This window comes from Coenobita brevimanus, chromosome 90 (assembly GCF_032717465.1).
Source record: "Coenobita brevimanus isolate Jiangsu-jjx chromosome 90, ASM3271746v2, whole genome shotgun sequence".
Lineage (NCBI taxonomy): Eukaryota > Metazoa > Arthropoda > Malacostraca > Decapoda > Coenobitidae > Coenobita > Coenobita brevimanus.
Window position 1 is genome coordinate 39,330,475 of NC_137043.1, and position 18,725 is coordinate 39,349,199.

Sequence of the window (18,725 nt, forward strand, 5' to 3'; positions counted from 1 at the left end):
TGGCACAAGTGACTGAAAAGGTGATCAATAAATAGACCATATGAAGTATACTAGTACACTGAAAAAGATGGAAATAAAAATATACGGATCAAAGATTATTGTATGGATGTTTGTATGGTGGAGGTGATTTGTTTGTGGATAAAGACATCTGGCAGTTTATAGATAGTGAATAACTGTGTGGTCTCTGTCACTGGCCATGCTGTTATATTAGATTTGCATTCGTGCCTTCCATCTTGTTTTTGGATCCTACCTCACCCTTTCTCTTAGGGAGCAGTTAGGGTTAGGATGATGATATAATGTCAGATCTTGAACTGGAAACTTCTGTTATGAATTTTAGTCTAATGAAATATTTTTTATTTATATTCTTGCTACCATGTGATGATTTTATTAACTTAGGTTAGACCTTTAGTAGTGGGAGGGGTTGTTGAAAACTATATCCAATTCCCCAATTTCAAAACATCAGTTGTAAGTTGTGTAATAGAATACTGTACAGATATAGCAAGAATTGAACAAAATTAATTTTTGCAGTGTCACAGTTGAGTACTTTCCCCTTTTATGGGACAGTTCTTGGATGCTGCAAGGAAATCACAGATCATTGTGGTTTGTACTATTGAAGTTCATTGATTTTGTTGTTGTCATACAATTTTTAGATGCTAGATGGTCTACTGAGTGAAGGTGCTCCAGTCTCTTTCTCTCATGGGACAGACTTGTGTGGTGGATATCTGTGTTTATGGGGCTAAACAAGTTACAGTGCTATTCTGTATGGCAAGAAACTTGTGCCAAATAATCCAGTGATAAATTCAGTCCATGAGCCAGTAACAACTTTGTGCCCATCTGTACTTGAATGTATCAATTTGATTTTTTGTTAATCTGTTTAGTTTCCCTATTAATATTTAAAGTGGAAATCACCAAAGTTAGTACAGTAAATATAATAACAGCATTGTAATAGTAACGAAATATGTAGTACGGGTAAAGAAAGAGATTAGCATTAATAAGATTGAGTAGTTTACCAATATCTACAATATTTGTAATCACAGAGTTGGTTCAGAGATGGGAGAGGCAGAAAAAAATAAATTTAAGTATAGTATCAATATATAGCCATTGATTGGTAGCTTATGTATCATACTATAGCTAACTCCTTGTATTATTCCTGTCAGAAAGCCACCCATCCTGGGGTCAAAGGGTGGCCTATTTGTTATTTATAACAAATTTCTAGCAGTACAGTATTTGAAGATCGATTAAGCAACATCAAAGGTAAAATGACATATAGCCAGTTTAAATTTTCATCAAATTGTCATCCATGATCAATCCTTGGATTTAAATTGAAACCGCCTCGATATTTGAAAATTGGCCCAATCCTATGTCCAAACTTGGAATCTGAAGTTTTTTTTTTTTTTTTTTTTTTTTTAAATTTAGCTGTGAAATCGAAAATGCTGTTTATTAGCATTGTAATTTTTACCGTTATTCAGTCTGGTATGGATAAGAAACTAAAAATTGGGAGAATTAAAGTTTTGTGATGAACCCTTGAATCTTCGAGATGAGACAATGTCGTTAGTAATGGCCGCCGAGTCACCGGTCGTTTGTGAGGATAACTGGCGACGACTCTTGCCTAGACGCTGCAGATTGCTATTTCTACGCATATCTTCCTTCGGTATATGGTATTGTATGACAGTGGCTTAGTTTTTGATAGTTTTGGATTGCATTTTGTTTGTTTTTAGTGTTTACAGGTGGTGATTGGCGTACCCTGGGCGGAGGTGATGGCGGTGTTTTGTGATCCAATCCATCTTATTGGCTGATACATTCTAGCTTGTACTGTTTTTTCTGTTTTATACCTTCTTATGGGCCGGTACAATCTATAGCCTGTACTGCTTTGCTGGTATTAGTGGTAAGATACTGAAAGTGGGGAGAATGAAGGTTTGAGCATGTTGACGCGATTAATCGTCAGCGTCATGGTGGCCGGGGAGGAGGACCGTAAGGGAGCACCCGGTGACGAGTGACGACGCTTACGCACCGTAGACGTTGGTGATTGCTGTTTCCGCGATTATCTTCAATCATTTTATGGCATTATATGACAGCGGTTTATTTTTGATAGTTTTGGAAGGCATTTTGTTTATTTTTCCTGATAACAGGTGGTGAGTGGCATAACGAGGGAGGTGCTGAGCTGTATGGCTCGGGGAATTGACCCTCCTTGCGATGACTATCGCTCCATAGAAGCCGCTACGTAATTTTTCCTTGTTCCAGCGTCGGTATATTTACTTTCAGGTTGTCTAAAATCCCTCGAGCTGGACATCCATGTAGCTCTTTTATGCACTTGTTTTCAAGGTTGGCCTCCGGACAGCTGTAGCATAATCAGTTGGCCTGTTGAATGCTGTTATTTTTCATGTTATATCCATATATCGTTGTCTGCTATTTTCAGTTTGGCAAGCATTTTTTTTTTTTCCGTGATTTTGGGTTACATTGGTTGCAAGATGTTATCCTTGGTTTAACGGTACGGTAGTGCCAACGGACTTTAGATAACCTAACCATTTTGAGCTTAGTCTGTGGTCGTGTAGTCAAATTGGAGGGTTGATTTGACTAGTACCCAATAACGCTCATTCCTAACTTGTTACAAAGGCTCGTATACTTTTGTGCAACCATGACAACGAACTGAGTGGACCAGTTCCTTCAGGTGAAAGCTGCTGAATAGTATTAGGGATGTTTTGCACTTATCATCCAGACCTCCTTTCCCACCTTAGGGCAGGATGAGGGGTAGCACGTCCAGACCACCTAAGTTTGGCTAATCCATTGGGCCAAGTTTCCATTCACTCATCATTCAAGCCCCCGAAATCCTGGCTCTTTTCTGATACGCCAAAAAACATTCACCACATTCTGTAACTTCACATAAACGTATACGGAGCCTAATATTTTAACATCTCGAATTCGTTACCTTGGGTCTTAATGGTTTTGATTTTTCGCAACAGTTGTACCTGAACAGTTACTGTGTATTCTTGTTTCGCAACTCATGTACCTGAATGATTTATTGTGCATCTTACACTGCATTACTAGATTTCGCAATACGTGTACCAGAGCGATTCTGCACAGTACACCGTATTGTTTTGAATTTCGCAACACTTGTATCTGAACAATTTATTTTGTTCAGTACACCTTCGTAGTGTTAATTTCGGAGCACCTGTACTTTATGATTGATTCAGCATAGAAGTTATTAATGCAAACTGCCAATAATAATCAGTTGTAAAAATAAAATACTGAAAATTACGAAGCTTTCTACAGTAGACCTATAAGATTGGCCTTGCAATATATAACCTCTCGTATATCCATGTCTCCAACTCAGATGTACAGGGTAGGACAAAAGTTGCTTTGCCATGAGAAGAGTTTGCCAATGTCTAAGTGGTGCCAGTTCTGTTTAGGGGAAGGTCATTTTGAACATATGATATACCGGTAACGATTTTAAATTTGATGTACACCTCATTTAGTTAAATTATAATTGGTGTACACTTTATTTAGTTGATGTAGAACAGTAAAATATCGTAAAGTAACTTTTGGCTCACCCTGTATATAGGATATTTATGTGGGATGGTTAGGTGCTAGACTTGTTTAGACCATAAGAGGGTTATGGTGCCAGTAGCTTAATTGTTTATGTTGAACAAGGAGTCTAATGAAAATTGCTCGAGAGCTTGGAAGTTTCAGTTCTTTGGTCATGCTTTCTTCGGACAGTACCTGTAGTTTTCACCTAGGATAGACTTTTAATTGGAATTATTATTATTATTATTATTATTATTATTATTGCCATCGTTATTATCACCATCAAAATGTTACCGTTGAATTACTACTACTACTACTACTACTACTATTACAGTTACAACTAATATACTACTGCTGCTGCTGCTATATTGCCAATCATTTGTTTGCCCTTCCATGTCAGTTTCATTCTTCACTTCCAGTGTTTCATCGTTAATGTTTCATATATTTTGTTTTCCCATATTTCATCATAGTTTCCACCGTGCTACTTAGAAATAGCCATCATCACTTGGTCGAAGCAAACCTAAAAAGTCCAGCCAACACCAGACGAATTTATTAAGCTAAAAGTGAGCCATAGGAACGAGTTATTGACGCATTTTGGCTTGGCAACAGTTTATTTAGTGTTATAATTGTATGTATTACTTTCCCTCATTATTCACGTTTTTTAATGAAGGATACGAGGTTTCGTACAACCTCTTCCTAAGCGATTTAACTTGCCTTCCGTATCGCTTAAATGATCCAGTATGATATTTAAATCGTTTTGATGACATGATATGAATAAATATAATACAATAAGTTAACGAAATGTGCACAATAAATCGGTTAGGAATATGTTACAAAATAATCCGGTGACATGTACTCTAGCTGTCTTCAGACGGTTTTATTCATCTTTGGAAAGACCCGCTGAAGGGGCTAATGAAGGCCATATCTAACCCATACAGTTAGAAATTTTGCCTAGGCAGAATAAAGTTGTCTGGAAGTAACGGGAATAAGGTTTAAAATTTGCAAATAAATCGGCAAGGAAGATGTTACGAAATATCTCGTAAGCAGAATGAAGGTGTCTGGAATAACGAGAATAAAGTTTAAAATACGCCATCGGATTGAAGAGGTACAGATTGTAAGGACGGGCGGTATTCTAAATGGCTGTAGAGAGTTCGTAAAGCCTCTTGCTTAGGGATTTATTGTCCATTACACATTATCCTCTACTATGTTATTGATGCAAACTGTGTCGATATTAAACCTTATAAAAAGCTTGCGAGAGAGGTGTAATATGCAAAAGAAATCGCCGAGGAATGGATGCTACGTAACCTCTCCTAGGCCGAATAAAATCGTTTGGAGCCGAGAATAAAGTTAAAAGCACGTTAAAGATTTGGAAGGATGAAGAGTCTGATTGTGATATAAGCTCTACGTCCAGTTTTATAGTCCTCCATCAATTCCCGATGATAGTGATAAAATGCATATCAGTATAAAAACGATATAGCGTACAAGAAAAACGTTAATGTATGATAAGCAGAATAAATCGATAAGAAACAGGTGCTCCGAAGCCTCTTGTGCCTCTTAGAAACGGTCCTGTGAGTAGAGATTAAAAATACCGAAATGGTGTTCGAAGCAGTGTCCGTTCTTGAGGGAAATTGAACTGCCACGTCATCGATTCGCAGGCATTGAGGGTTGCAACACTCGCCCCGCGCCATTTGGGAGTTTGGCTCGAGATTGTGGATGTGTATTAACCGGTTAGCTCGTCCACCCTTTAATCTGTAAAGCCGAGTTCAATTTCTTTTTTTCGGTCATTACAGAAGATTGCAAATCGGATTAATGTTGTTTGCGTTAATGGTGTGCAATCGAAAGCCATTAAACCTGAAGGCAGCATTCTTCTGTTTCTTAATACGTGGACGTTAGTTTGCATGATATTTTACTTTTGCGGGTAGGGCTGCCGTATGTTAACTGCAAGGAAAAAAATTAAGCTGGTTAATTTGTATTAGACGATAATTTTTTGGTAAATATATGCCTGAAGCAGTAGAAGGACATTACCAATTCAGTTCATATTCCTCCAGTTTTGTATTTTCTGTTTTCAGGGTGGTAAATTACCTTTTCCTCCAGAAAAATTTCCAACTGCTACATCACGTTCCTCAAGCCGTACCTACGATTGTCTGCCTTATTCAGTGTACTCAGTGGTGGTTTTCGTTTCCCAACTAGTTGCTAGGTTAGGTTAGGTATGATAAAATTATTAGTTAAGCTGGTATAGGTTTGGTTGAACACGTAGGTTAGGACAGCCCCTTCTGCCATTACCCTGCGAGTCAAACGAATTGACAGTGGAACGTAGTTAAAAACGGGGAAAGATTTCACATGAAACGTTTATATATTACCCCAATGATAATCAGAAAAGTATGAGACTATCAGGAAGAAGAATGTTAGGTGCCTCTGCTGCTTCAAATACAGCATACCTTTACCAAATTTTTGTTACACAGTAAGTTCGATGTAATTAAAGTGAATTATACAGCAGACTTTAGTTGGTAATTTTTTTGTGGATTAAAAGAAGCATGGGCCTCAAGTGTGCTGGATTGTGACAATCGTTTCATAACAGTAAAACGAAGAAGGCCTTCCCTCTCCCCCAAGAGTTGCACCGAAAGACCAGCTCCTTCAAGTCTGATGTATTTTTTTCTTGCCGTAAGATTTAGTTCATATGAGGGGAGCTCGCATAGTTATGTTCAGGTTGTCTAAATATAGTTGTCTTATGTTGCATATGGTCCGAAAATGCTAGAATAAAGTGAGTTATCGGAGTGAAGGGTTTCTTGTTTATATGCAAAGTATCACAAGGTTATGGTTTTGCGGAATATAAGGGGGTAGTGTTCATTGGGTAAATTTTTACAAGTTGCCAATACACCCCCCAGGTTGTGCAGGATATTTTTCTGGACCTAACCTAACCTGCTGCAGCGGAATGCTTACCTTAGAGTTAGGTATCATACTATGCGTTTTTGGTGGTAATATCCCTGAACCGCACATTGGCAACTTGTAAAATAATACCTGTAATGCTAGGTGTTTTTGGCTCGGCTTCCCGTTCCGTAAACGCCTAGCGTGTAGCGGCTCTTTCTTTCGAGACCGGGGCTTAGACAGATAAGAAAGTGGCAGGACACAAAACCTCCAGGCAACAACCTTATACTTGTATTGCTTAGTTAGACAGGGGAATGAGTAGATGTTACAGGCACAAGTATACTGGGCGATTATAAACTCCTGTGTCTAGATATGGTTAGTAGTATCTCACAGGATACTGCTTTGAGTCACAGTGAATAGCACTTGAGGCAGAGCGTTCTTAATCAGGGAAGTCCAGGGTCTCTATGCGTGTGGAGTTAAGGTTATTTCTCGCTGGGGAGTGTTGTGTAAGGCACTGGGGTCTGACTATGATCTTAGTACAGTATTGAGATATTTTCAGATAGTAGCATGTTTTACCTTGTTACCCTCAACTCTTATTTTGCTTTTAAACTGTTAGTCACTCCACTGTTTTGGTATTATTACTAAATTATTCCGTACGCTGTTCGCTGTATCTGTTCTGTTCTCCAACACTGTGGTATTGTCTCTTGCATCCACTTGAGGGTCAGTTCACTATTCCACCTTGGCACTGCTTGATCACTGACATTGCACAACTATGGTCACTCCGGTTGAATCTGGCGTCAGGGGCGTGGGTGGAGGGGCAGCACAGCTCCGCTACTGACAGGGCTGGCCACCACCAGGGGCCTCCGTACTCAGAGGCCACAGGATCACACGTAGGGGCGTCCCTTCTCGTCCAGGGCTGTGGGTGGCGAAGGGTCCCGCACTCTCAGGGCTGGGGACAGGAGTGCGACCCTCAGGACTGGGGCCGAACAATTGCCTGAACTGGTCGTTCAGGCTCCTGACAGAGGATGAGGACCTCTGCCGACAAGGTGTGGGGAGTTTTGGGGGCGGTCTGGGGTTCCCGAGGGCTGCGGTCCCCAGGGCTTGGGGGTGCCGACAGGAAGGGGCTGCGGCACCAATCTGCATCAAGGTCCCTCAGGTTGGTCTTCTCCAGAGCCATTTGAAGGGAGCAGAGGCCGGGTGAGACTACAGGGCCTTTCCAATAGTCCTCTATGCCCGAGACTCCCTCTGTGTCAGAGGTCGGGGAACAGGCGTCAGTTCCAGGCGGCAGAGTGGCTACAGGCCGTCTCCTGCTATAGGGCCCAGCTACTGGCCATGGCTTCCTGGGGGCGTGGCTACGGGCTGTCGCCAAGGTCCGGCTACTGGGCGTGGCCTGAGAGAGTGGGTAGCTGCCCCGGACCCAGGGGAACCTTTGGAGCAGCTACAGGCTGTCTGACGAAGGCGAGAGCGGCTACAGGCCGTCTCCTTCAGGAGGGGTGTTGAGCGGCTACAGGCTGTCTCAGGGGGAACACCTTCGGAGCGGCTACAGGCAGTCTCCTTCAGGAGGGGTGTTGAACGGCTACAGGCCATCTCCTGACGAAGGCGGGAGCAGCTACAGGCCGTCTCCTTGTTACCGTCAGAGCGGCTACAGGCCGTCTCCTTCAGGTGGTGTGGTCGGCTACAGGCCATCTCGGGGGGGGAACACGTTCGGAGCAGCTACAGGGCGTCTGACGAAGGCGGGAGTGGCTACAGGCCGTCTCCTTCAGGAGGGGGTTTGAGCGGCTACAGGCCGTCTCCTGATTACCCTCGGAGCAGCTACAGGCCGTCTCCTTAACGAGGGGCGAGCGGCTACGGGCCGTCTCAAGGAAGATACCTTCAGAGCAGTTACAGGCCGTCTCCTGACGAAGGCTGGAGCAGCTACAGGCCGTTTCCTTGGAACTCTCAGAGCGGCTACAGGCTGTCTCCTTAAAGAGGGGTGAGCGGCTACATGCCGTCTCTGGGGTGCTGGCAGGAGCTGGAAAGGTAGCTCCACCCCTTAGCTTGTTGGTGAAGGCTCGCCTGGAAGGTAGTTTGGTATTCCTGCTATGGTGACAGCAGGCGAGCTCCGTGTCATAGGGACGCGCGGCCCGGCCTGACTTAGGCCGTTGTCGCTCCAAGTCCTGGGTGCTGTCGTTGCTCCTCTGTGGGCTGCTTGTGGGGGTGTCTGGGTATTCTCGGGGGCACTATACTGCATTTTAATACTGTTCATTGCAGATCACTGGAAGGCTATTGTCTCCATACCGGTACCCTTTATACAAGAATGCGATCAGGAGTGAGTGCTATGCCTGGATTTCATTGTCTACCATCCATGTGCAGTAGCTGTCGACGTAGTATGTCAGACATCGTGGTGTGTGTGTGCTTTTTAACATGACTGCCTTTTGGCTTTGTATAATTCCATGTGTAGTAGCTGTCAACGTAGTATGTCAGACATCGTGGTGTGTGTGTGCTTTTTAACATGACTGCCTTTCGGCTTTGTATAATTCCACGTGCAGTAGCTGTCGACGTAGTATGTCGGACATCGTGGTGTGTGTGTGCTTTTTAACATGACTGCCTTTCGGCTTTGTATAATTCCATGTGCAGTAGCTGTCGATGTAGTATGTCAGACATCGTGGTGTGTATGTGCTTTTTAACATGGCTGCCTTTCGGCTTTGTATAATTCATTTACTTTATGCAGTTTTGGTGTTTTGCTCGTCATTTCTATTTAATTTCCTATTCAAGGGAGATGCTCAGAACTGGTTATATTGAACCTTCATAAACCTCAGCTTTTGGTCCTTTCAGGGTAGTGTGGATTTACCAGACCAAAAACGTCATTGTTACATGTATTTGTCTTTAGTTAAGCTCTCGAGCTTATTGGTCAGTTTGTGCTTTTGTATAACCATTGGTTATTCTTTGATACCACCTTATGTTTTGCATTGCTTTTTGTTGGTTCATTTTTGTCTCAGTTTGTTGCAGATTACCAGTTTTTAATCTTTCCTAATGACCTCTCATTCTTCCTCTCTCTACTTTACCCCCACCCTCTGCCTCTTCGCCTCTGCCACCTTTTGCTCTGCCCCCTCCTCCCACTCCACTTCCTCGCCTCTGCCTCCTCCTACTGTGCTTCCTCCCACTCGGCCCCCTCGCCTCTGCCTCCACCCACACTGCTTCTTCGCCTCTACCTTCTCTCGCTCAGCTCCCCCTCCTCACTCTGCTCCCTCGCATCTGCATCCTCTCACTGCTCCTTCCCCTCAGCCTCCTCTCAGTGTGCTTCTTCTTTCTGCCTCCTCTCACTCTGCTCCCTCCCCTCTGCCTCCACCGACTCTACTCCCTCACCTCTGCCTGCACCCACTCTATTCCCCCACCTCTGCCTACACTCACTTTACTCCCCCCATTCCCTTGCTTGTTGTCGTCGTGGGGGGCTTCGGGGACATTGACTGGGGCTTGATGTGTGGGGGAGTTTTGGCAGGGTACCTTCATCCCTTCCACAGGTGTGGAGGCCTGGTTGCAAAATGGCCTTCCAGTCCATTCTGCTCTCCCCTTTCCTCCCATCTTGGGTCTCAGTCGTTGCCTTAACTAATTTTGCAAGGCTGTTTTCTTTTCCTATTGCTTCTTCTTTCCTTTTCGCCTGTCTCTATGCTGTCATTTAGCTTTAATGACATGGACTTTTTCACATTAATCAAAATTCTCATCATTGACCACACATAAGTTGTAACAGGAAAGATTGGATGTGCCCTCGAGCTATTGTCTCGGCCAGTGATGGGGGTCATGGTGGTTCGGCGCCACCCCAGTGTGCGGACCTCTGCAGGGGGACCCTCTGTGGAGGCGGGACTGCCACTGGGCTGTGGCTGTCAGTTCTGGGGGTGCCGTGGCTCCGCAGTGGGACTGTTGGTCATTGGCTGGTGACCCTTCGCTGTGCAGGGTACCTTTGTTCTCTGGCGCTGTATTGCCATCCCTTCCAGGGTAGGGTAAGGGGCACACATTGGAGTTTGGCCCCCACTGGGGTCGTTGGCTGGGCCTCTAGACTTGGGGTTTCGCCCGTAATGTCCTTCCTTTTCAACCGTCGGGATGAGCTTTTCCTGTTGCGTATACCAATATGAATTCGGTTATTAGTTCCCCCTCCCCTGGTTCTGCCACCGACCTGACCCAGGAAACGACCTCGGCTTCTTGGAACATCCCACCAACTACCTCCACTTTTCTGCCTCTTTTCTCCTCCTCCTCGCCTCCTTCATACTCTTCTTGTCCAATTTCTCCCCAGTCCACCTCCAGTAGCTCCTCTATCATTAACCAAGAACCTTATCTTCCTCTTTCCTCTTCTACTTTTCCCACGCATACCTCGCGTCCTCATCCATCGCTACTTGTGTTTCCTAGGGAAACAGAACACTACAAATTCCAAGCTTTGTTCTTCCCCCAGACCTGGACCAAGTTTCTTGACATTCCCTCAACTGTCCCTCTAGCAGGTGATGACCTGTTTTTTCAGTGTTGCCTGCTGAAGCAGGTAGGCAAAGATGTCAGATTTATGTCTTGTCCAGATGGCTTTCGTATTGTAACAGTTCAGTCCGAAGAGCAGGCGACTGCAATGACCAGTTTACTTAGTCCTGCTGGTACCCCAATTATTGTATAAAAAAATGTTCCCCTCAATTCCTGTGTAGGGACAGTCTTGGTTCTTACTTATGTCTGCCTTGGTGACTGTTAGTGGTCAGAGTGTTCACCTCTTATCCAGGAAATTTTAGAACTCCAGGGTCATAAAGTTGTAACAGTACAGTATTACATCCTTCCTCATACACATCGCCGCCGCTATTCTATAAATATTGCAAAAATCCGTCTCAATAGTCATACTTTTCCTACTTTTGTTATCCTTGGTGGTCTCCAGCTAAGTGTAAAGAATCCACCTCAGTACCTCGTCAATGTCGTGCTTGCTGGAAATTTAGGCACCCTCAGAAATTTTGCAGATCCACTCCTATGTGCCATCTTTGCTCATCTTCAGACCATAAGGATGGTGATGTCCCTCAGATCATCACTGCTGTACTAATTGTAGAGGTGAGCATATCGCCACTGATCGTCGTTGCCCTTCGTACAAATTTGAATGTGAGGTTCTCCGAATCCAGTTGTCCATTGGACTTTTGCTGGGGTGAAGCTCGCCGGGAAGCAAGTCGTCAAGGCTATAAAGATGCTACTGGCACCACCTATTGTCTCTTTTCTTCTGTTGCAACCTCAGATGTCTCACTCCATCCTCCCCCTCATTTTCTTTACAGCCTTCTTGTTCTCTTTCTGGAGCTTAGCCTTTGTCTGTTTCTCCCTCAACCACCTCTTGCCCTTTTTCGTCCACATCTATTCCGTTATCAAATTCCTTTTCAGTTCTTGGTCCCTCTACTCCTGCCTCTCTTTCCTCTACCCTACCTACGTCATCTACTTCCATGCCCGTGTCGCATCCTTCCCATTCTCGACCACATCCCTCCCACCTTGCCTTCCCCCATCAGTCAGTCAAGAAATGCAAAGCTCATTGTGGGTCACGTCCTGTTCCTCAAAAGCACTTCACACTTCCTCTTTCCTCCAGATCTTACTTCCACCCACCTCGTTGTGCATCTTCGGATGACAGTTCTCCCGAAACTGTTCAGAAAGTTACACAGTTTCTTAAGGACAGTTCTCCTCCATCGTTTGCTCCAACCACTGCTGCAACCGTTCCCATTTCAACTACTATAATTACTGTTTCTGCCGATGTTCACTCCCCTCTTCTCACTCTTCCCCCCCACTCCTCCTCCCCCTGAGGCTGCAGCCTCTACCCCCCTCTACTTCACCTGTAATCTCTCTGTTACCTCCACCTTTCTCTTCTTCCCCTACCCCAACTTCAAGTGAGCCTATCATCAAATCCCTTTTAGAACTTCTTCCTCCAGAGGAAGAAACCCCCTTTCCCCTCTGCCATTCTTCGTTGCCAGAGTCATACCCTTCCACCACTCAGTTCTCCAGTGGTTCTTTGATGCCTACTATCCTTACTCAGAGGTAACCCCTTCCTAGTTTTTTAGCATCTTCAGTTTTATGATTGTTTTGATCCTCTGTTTTATGGTATGATGTCTATTTTACCATGGAATTTACGCAGTTTTACCTCCCAACATAATGACTTACGTTATTTGCTCTGTTTACCAACCTGTGGTGCTTTGCTTACAGTAAACTCATCTTCAGGAGTCCTCACCCCTTGTCTCCAATTATACCTTTTTTAGGTCTCCTCATTCCATTTCTGATGTTTACATTTTGTTCCAGCATACGGTTCCATTTGAACCGTCACAAAATTCTTACTGAGCTCCCCTGTGCCATAGCCCGCATATTTCTTGGGCGCTAGATAACAATGTCTCCATCTATTTCTACCCCTCATTGGCACGTGATTTTTTGACATTGGCTATCCTGCTCTCCCGTCTCCTTTCTCCAAACTTTTACTTGGTGATTTCAGTAGTGGAAATCCCGTATGTGGTGATTATCAATCCTTGTGGTCAACTGATGGAATCTTTTATTTACCATCATGAGCTTTTAGTCCTCAACACTGGTGCTCCCACCCACTTTGATGCATGTACGCAAACCTTTTCCTGCATTGACCTTTCTTTGTGTTCTGTGTCTCTTGCTCTTGACCTCACTTGGTGTGTCCATCAAGATTATCTGTTTAGTGATCGTTTTCCAATACATCCCAGTCTCGCGTTGTATTCTCCTACTCCACGCCCTCCTCATTGGTGTTTTGCTCAAACGAATTGGACAGCTTTTACTTCCTATACGACTCCTCTTTCTGTTCCTTCTTCTTGTGTACACAATATGCTCACTAAATTCCTAGACGTGGTCCTAAATGCTGCTCATCGGGCAATTCCAAAGACCACTCGTCCCTTTTCGTTTGTGTTTCTTGGTGGACGCCGGAATGTTCAAGAGCCCTCTGCATCAAACGGGCTACTTGGAAGAGCTGTCACCGCAAACGCCATACCACTAATAAAGTTTGTCACCTTATACTTTTCCGAATTGCCAATGCTGCCTTTCGTCGAACAGTTCAAGAGGCTAAGAAATCCAAATGGAAGGAGTGTCTCTCTCTAGTTAATTCTAACACGCCCGTCTTGGCAGTTTGGGCCTGTATCCGCAAGGTAGCAGGTAAACGGCTACCATCTCCGGCTCCGGTCCTCCATCTGCAATGTACTTCCATAGCAAATCCCTGTTTAGTTGCCAATGCATTAGGCAAACATTTTAGTGGGGTTAGTAAAGGCTCTCATCTGACAAGTGACTTTCACAAACTTCGTTCGACATCAGAGCGTCATCCGCTCGACTTCCATCTCTCCAATGAGGAACATTATAATGCGTCTTTTACGTCGGCAAAATTGCGTGATGCCATTTGTTCTTGCAGAGATACATGTGAGGGTTGAGATGTTGTTCATTACTGTATGCTTAAACACCTCTCATCGGTGGGGCTTCAGTTTTTATTAGTACTTTACAATTGTGTTTGGACCAAAGGCGAATTTCCCCTAAGTTGGCACATCACGCTTTTCATTCTTTTCCTCGTACCTTTTGACCTGCCCCGTCCTGACCACTTTTCCGCCACCGACTCCCCCCAATCCTGACCATTTTTGGAAAAAAATTTTTTTTGGCTCAAACCGCTTTCGGTGAGAAACATCGAAAATTCATAGAAAAATCGCTCACTTGAGGTTTAAAATACTCGATACAGGTAGCAGTACCTCCTCACCTTATTGTGTTTTCTATCAGGCTGGCTCCAAAGAAAATGAGTTCTATGGGAGGGTAACCATTCCACGCCACTCATAAACGGTATTTATTTATTTATTTGGTACGAATGTATATGTCGTACAAGAGTATATTGGTTTTCACACAGTGATATAGGCAATATAAGCATTGTTTCATTCGCCAAACACATCAACATACCTGACCTTTTTTGGCGACATTACCTGATCATCATTTCTGACTGTTTCTTCCTCTAATGCGACATTACCTGATCATCATTTCTGACTGTTTCTTCCTCTAATGCTATGTAAAGTTTGTCCTCCACATTGTCATCAATTGGGGAATCACTCTGGCCCTGAATTTCGTACCATGGCACGACATGTCTTTACTGGCCAGGTCACTGGTAACAGGTGAATTGCCAAGACAGTGGCGGGCGGGGGGGGGGAGGTCATGCTGGGTAAGGCATTTTCCCTGCCTGGCATCTTGTAGAGCAGTGGTTTTTAACATTTTTTGAGTCACGGACCCCTTCGAGAATCTGGTGAAAGCTATGAACCCCTTCTCTACAAAAATGCACATAAGCACAAACACAGCATTTTGCATGCAATGAATATACTTTATTTTATTGAAAACTACCTCATGCAGCATATGACATGCACGAAGTATAAAACAGTCTTTACAAAATTTATTTTCTAACTTTTTCATGCAGAAATTAATGGCGACTCGATGAAAAAATTAAATGCATCCAACTTGTGCAAATTAAACAAAACAAAACTTTAATTCTGCTCAAAAGTTCATTTCAACGAGAGGGCTGTTGTTGTTTGGCTTGAACAAGATGAAATTGTGGAGTGGTCTTTGACAAGGAAACACTTGTCATCACCGACATCCAGTTGATTTCGACTTTTCGTTTTGATAGAAATAAGCGCTGAAAACCCTGACTCACAAAGGTATGCAGTAGCAAACTGAATCAGAGCACCCATAGCTCGCATTGCCAGACAAGGGTATGCTTGTGTCAACGAACACCAGAATTCAAGACTTTTGTTTTTTTATTTTTTTGGGGGGGCAGCTAATGATGCCAAAAGGCATCACGCAATTTTGCTAAATTGTTCTCGATTATTCTGACCTTCACGAACCCCCTGAAGCCCATTCATGGACCCCTTGGGGGTCCATGGACCCAAGGTTAAGAACCCCTGTTGTAGAGGAAGGTGTCCCATGTATACGTACCAAAAATCACTCTCAAAAATTGAAAATTGTGCAAATTAGGGACCTTGAAATTGATTCGCGTTTATATATGTCAACGGGATTGGCAGTGACAAAACGTGTGGATGTTTATTCATGTCAGCGAGATGGGGCGGGTTAAAGATAGCCATCTTCCTCAAGATTATCATCCAATAGCTCTGACAAGCTGTCTTTGCAAAGTCCTCAAACGTATGGTTAATACTAGGCTAATGTGGCTGTTAGAATCTAACAGTCTTTTATCTCCAGCTCAGTTCGGCTACCGAAAGATGCAAAGTACTTTGGACTCATTGATTGTTAGAAATGTATGTTAAGGCTGCGTTTTCCAAAGGTGAATCAGTCCTTGCTGTATTTCTTGATCTTGAGAAGGCATATGATACTTCGTGGAAGTATCATATTCTCTGTACAGTCCAATTACTTGGTATTGTTGGCAGTATGGGAGTTTTTATTCAAAATTTTGTGATAAATAGATAATTTTCTGTTCGCATCTGCAATAGTTTGTCTGATTCCTTCCCAAAGTACGAAGGAGTTCTTCAGGGCTGGGTTCTTAGCACAATGCTTTTCCTTATTGCAATTATGATATTGTCGCTTCTCTCCCAGTAGGTGTACATTATTCATTATATGTTAACAACTTTGCTATCTATGCTGCAGGCTCTAATCCCATCGTGTTACAGAGTCTTCTTCTGTCTGCTATTACGAATGCTTCTTCTGGGGCTACTGCTCTTGGTTTTCGGTTCTCCACTTGTGAGTCTTATGTAATGACCTTTACCTGAGGTCGTCAATTGCTTCACCCACCTCTCTGTCTTTATCATCATCCTCTCCAGTATTGGGCGTCTACTAGATTCTTGGGTCTGCTCTTTGATTCTAAGTTGACGTGGGATGCTTATATTTCATCTTTGCAGGTGTCGACTCTACAATGTCTTAGTCTCCTGCAAACTTTATCCCTCGTGTCTTGGGCTGCTGACCGTACATGCCTACATAACCTTCATCGATCTCTTATTTTATCGAAATTAGACTATGGGTGCCAAGTTTACTCTTCCACTTCCTTTCGTACGTTACAACAACTTTGTTCTGTACACCATTTTGGTCTTCGTTTAGTGCTTGGTGCTTTCCTCTCCTCCCCAGTAAAGAGTCTTTATGTGGAGTCAGGTTGTCCTTCATTTTATAGATGTCCGTTACTTTCTCTTCGTTATTTCTTGAGGCAACATCAGTTTCCATCCTCTTCAGTGCTTAGAATACATTCTTCCCTTGCAGCTTATTATTTAACCCATCCACGTTGTCGACCCTTTTTACACTCAGTGTTCATTCCTTCCTCTTGTCCTTCCCGGTTTCCATAGAAAATGTTCTCTTATTTCGCCCTGGGCGGTTTCCACCATGGCTACTGCCATGTCCTTCTGTTTGTCTTTCCATATTTCCCTTCCTCAAAGTTGTCTACCTCTTCCATAGTTCTTAGATCTTCCTTTCACGCACATCTTGTCAAACATGCTTCTGCAGTCCATGTCTATTCAGATGGATCAGAAATGGCGCACGGTACTGGGTTTGTAGTTCAGTCCCCTGATCATGTCAGTACAGCCTTCCTTCAGTAGCTTCAGTTATGTCAATAAGTATCCTACCATACAATTTTCCTAATATACTAAGACAAATGCCCCTATGATTACCACACACTTCTTTTTCCCCTTTTCCTTTGTACAAGGGAATAATTATACCTGACTTCCAATCCTCCGGGACTCTACCTTCCTCCCAGGCCAATCTGCACATCTTCCACATTCATTCTACTACTATCTCTACCCCATGCTTCAGCATTTCACCACACACCCCTTCAATTCCTGGGACTTTCCCTGACTTAACTTTCTTCATTGCTTCCACAACTTCTATCCTACTGATTTCTTCCTGTCTTCTCACCTCCCTCCTTCTCCCAGCCATTCCCCAGCAACTTATACTCGGATATATTATTATATTGTATGTACTGTATATATATATATGTATATGTTTGTTATATATATATATATATATATAAAATGGAAAATTGTATGAAGATGTAACATGAAAAAATAAAGGAAAAAATAAAACTACAGCATTAAAAAAAAAGAGAGAGAGAATGCAGCATAATTAAATGAAAATACTACTCATAAGTGAAAATACAGGCTATAACGTGTGAAAATACAGCCAGTTGTACAAGATGTGGAATTTCCTCAGATACTGTATTTGTATAAGGAAGTGGTATAGCCATAGATGCAAGTACTGTACAGTAATCTCTCATTTATCCGGACGTGCAGTATCCGGACATGTTCTTTATCTGGATACTGGATCTTGGGTCTGATAAACCATTATCTGAATTTCCTTGCTATTATCCAGACATAATAGTCCGTGAGAACTTCGGCCGGCCAGCCAATATGTTCAAACATTCGGTATCGTGGCTGCTGGGCTCTAGCCGTGCATGGGAGATAAGCTGTAACCCACAACCTGAGCCAAAATGTCTGTCTCCCCCTGTACCGAATGATCAAAGTTGTGTGCTGGTCTGATCACTACCTACAAACCACCAACACAAGAGTAATACCGACCATAACCCACAAGCGGTGTCAAAACGTCCTTACGCATCCCCTCCGAATATCCAAAGTCACGCAGTCACCAGGATTAGCTTTTCCCAACCGCCACCACGCATCTAAGAGAGATTGCAAGCCATAAGTCAGGTGAAAGCGCCCATCCGCTTGTACACCGAACATCCAAGGTTGCCTGGTCACTGGGAGTTGTGTTTCCCAACAGCCATTGCCTATGTAAGACAGACCACAAGCTAGGTGAAAGTGCCTGTCTGCCTCATGACAGGGGTGAAAACCCTGCCCACAGCCTTGCTTCTCTCCCTCTGCCGTCCCTCCTCCATACCCTCCCATGCTCCCGCCTTGCTAGCCAGGTTTCCCAGCTCCTCCCTCACTCCCTCCCCTCCTTCGCGCTGAAAACACTTACCTGTGACATTTTAAAGTTTTGGTGATTTATTTGAATACTATTGGTCATATCAAAATTCCTCAAAATCCATGAAAAAGTTCATGAAATTCTGCATCTAGATGTATGCTTAACCCTTGCAAGGTGCAGGCAGAATTTTGCACTAGGATGGTGGGAAGTTATATGAAGGTAAGTTTACTCTCGAACATCAATAAATTATTCTCACTGCAGTTTTGTTATTTTACTTATCAGTTTTCTGTGTTTTTATTAGCTTGTAGTATAAGCACCAGCGAAGATAATGGTGTACCATTTATACCAGTATAACCAATTTCTTGTGGCATATTTGGTTGTGGATTTTTTCGCTTTTTTTGTATTTACTGTATTTACTTTTTTTGTGCCCCAGGAGCAGCTGTAACTCGAAGATAACCGATTTTCCATCTTCAGATTTTTTGTGGATT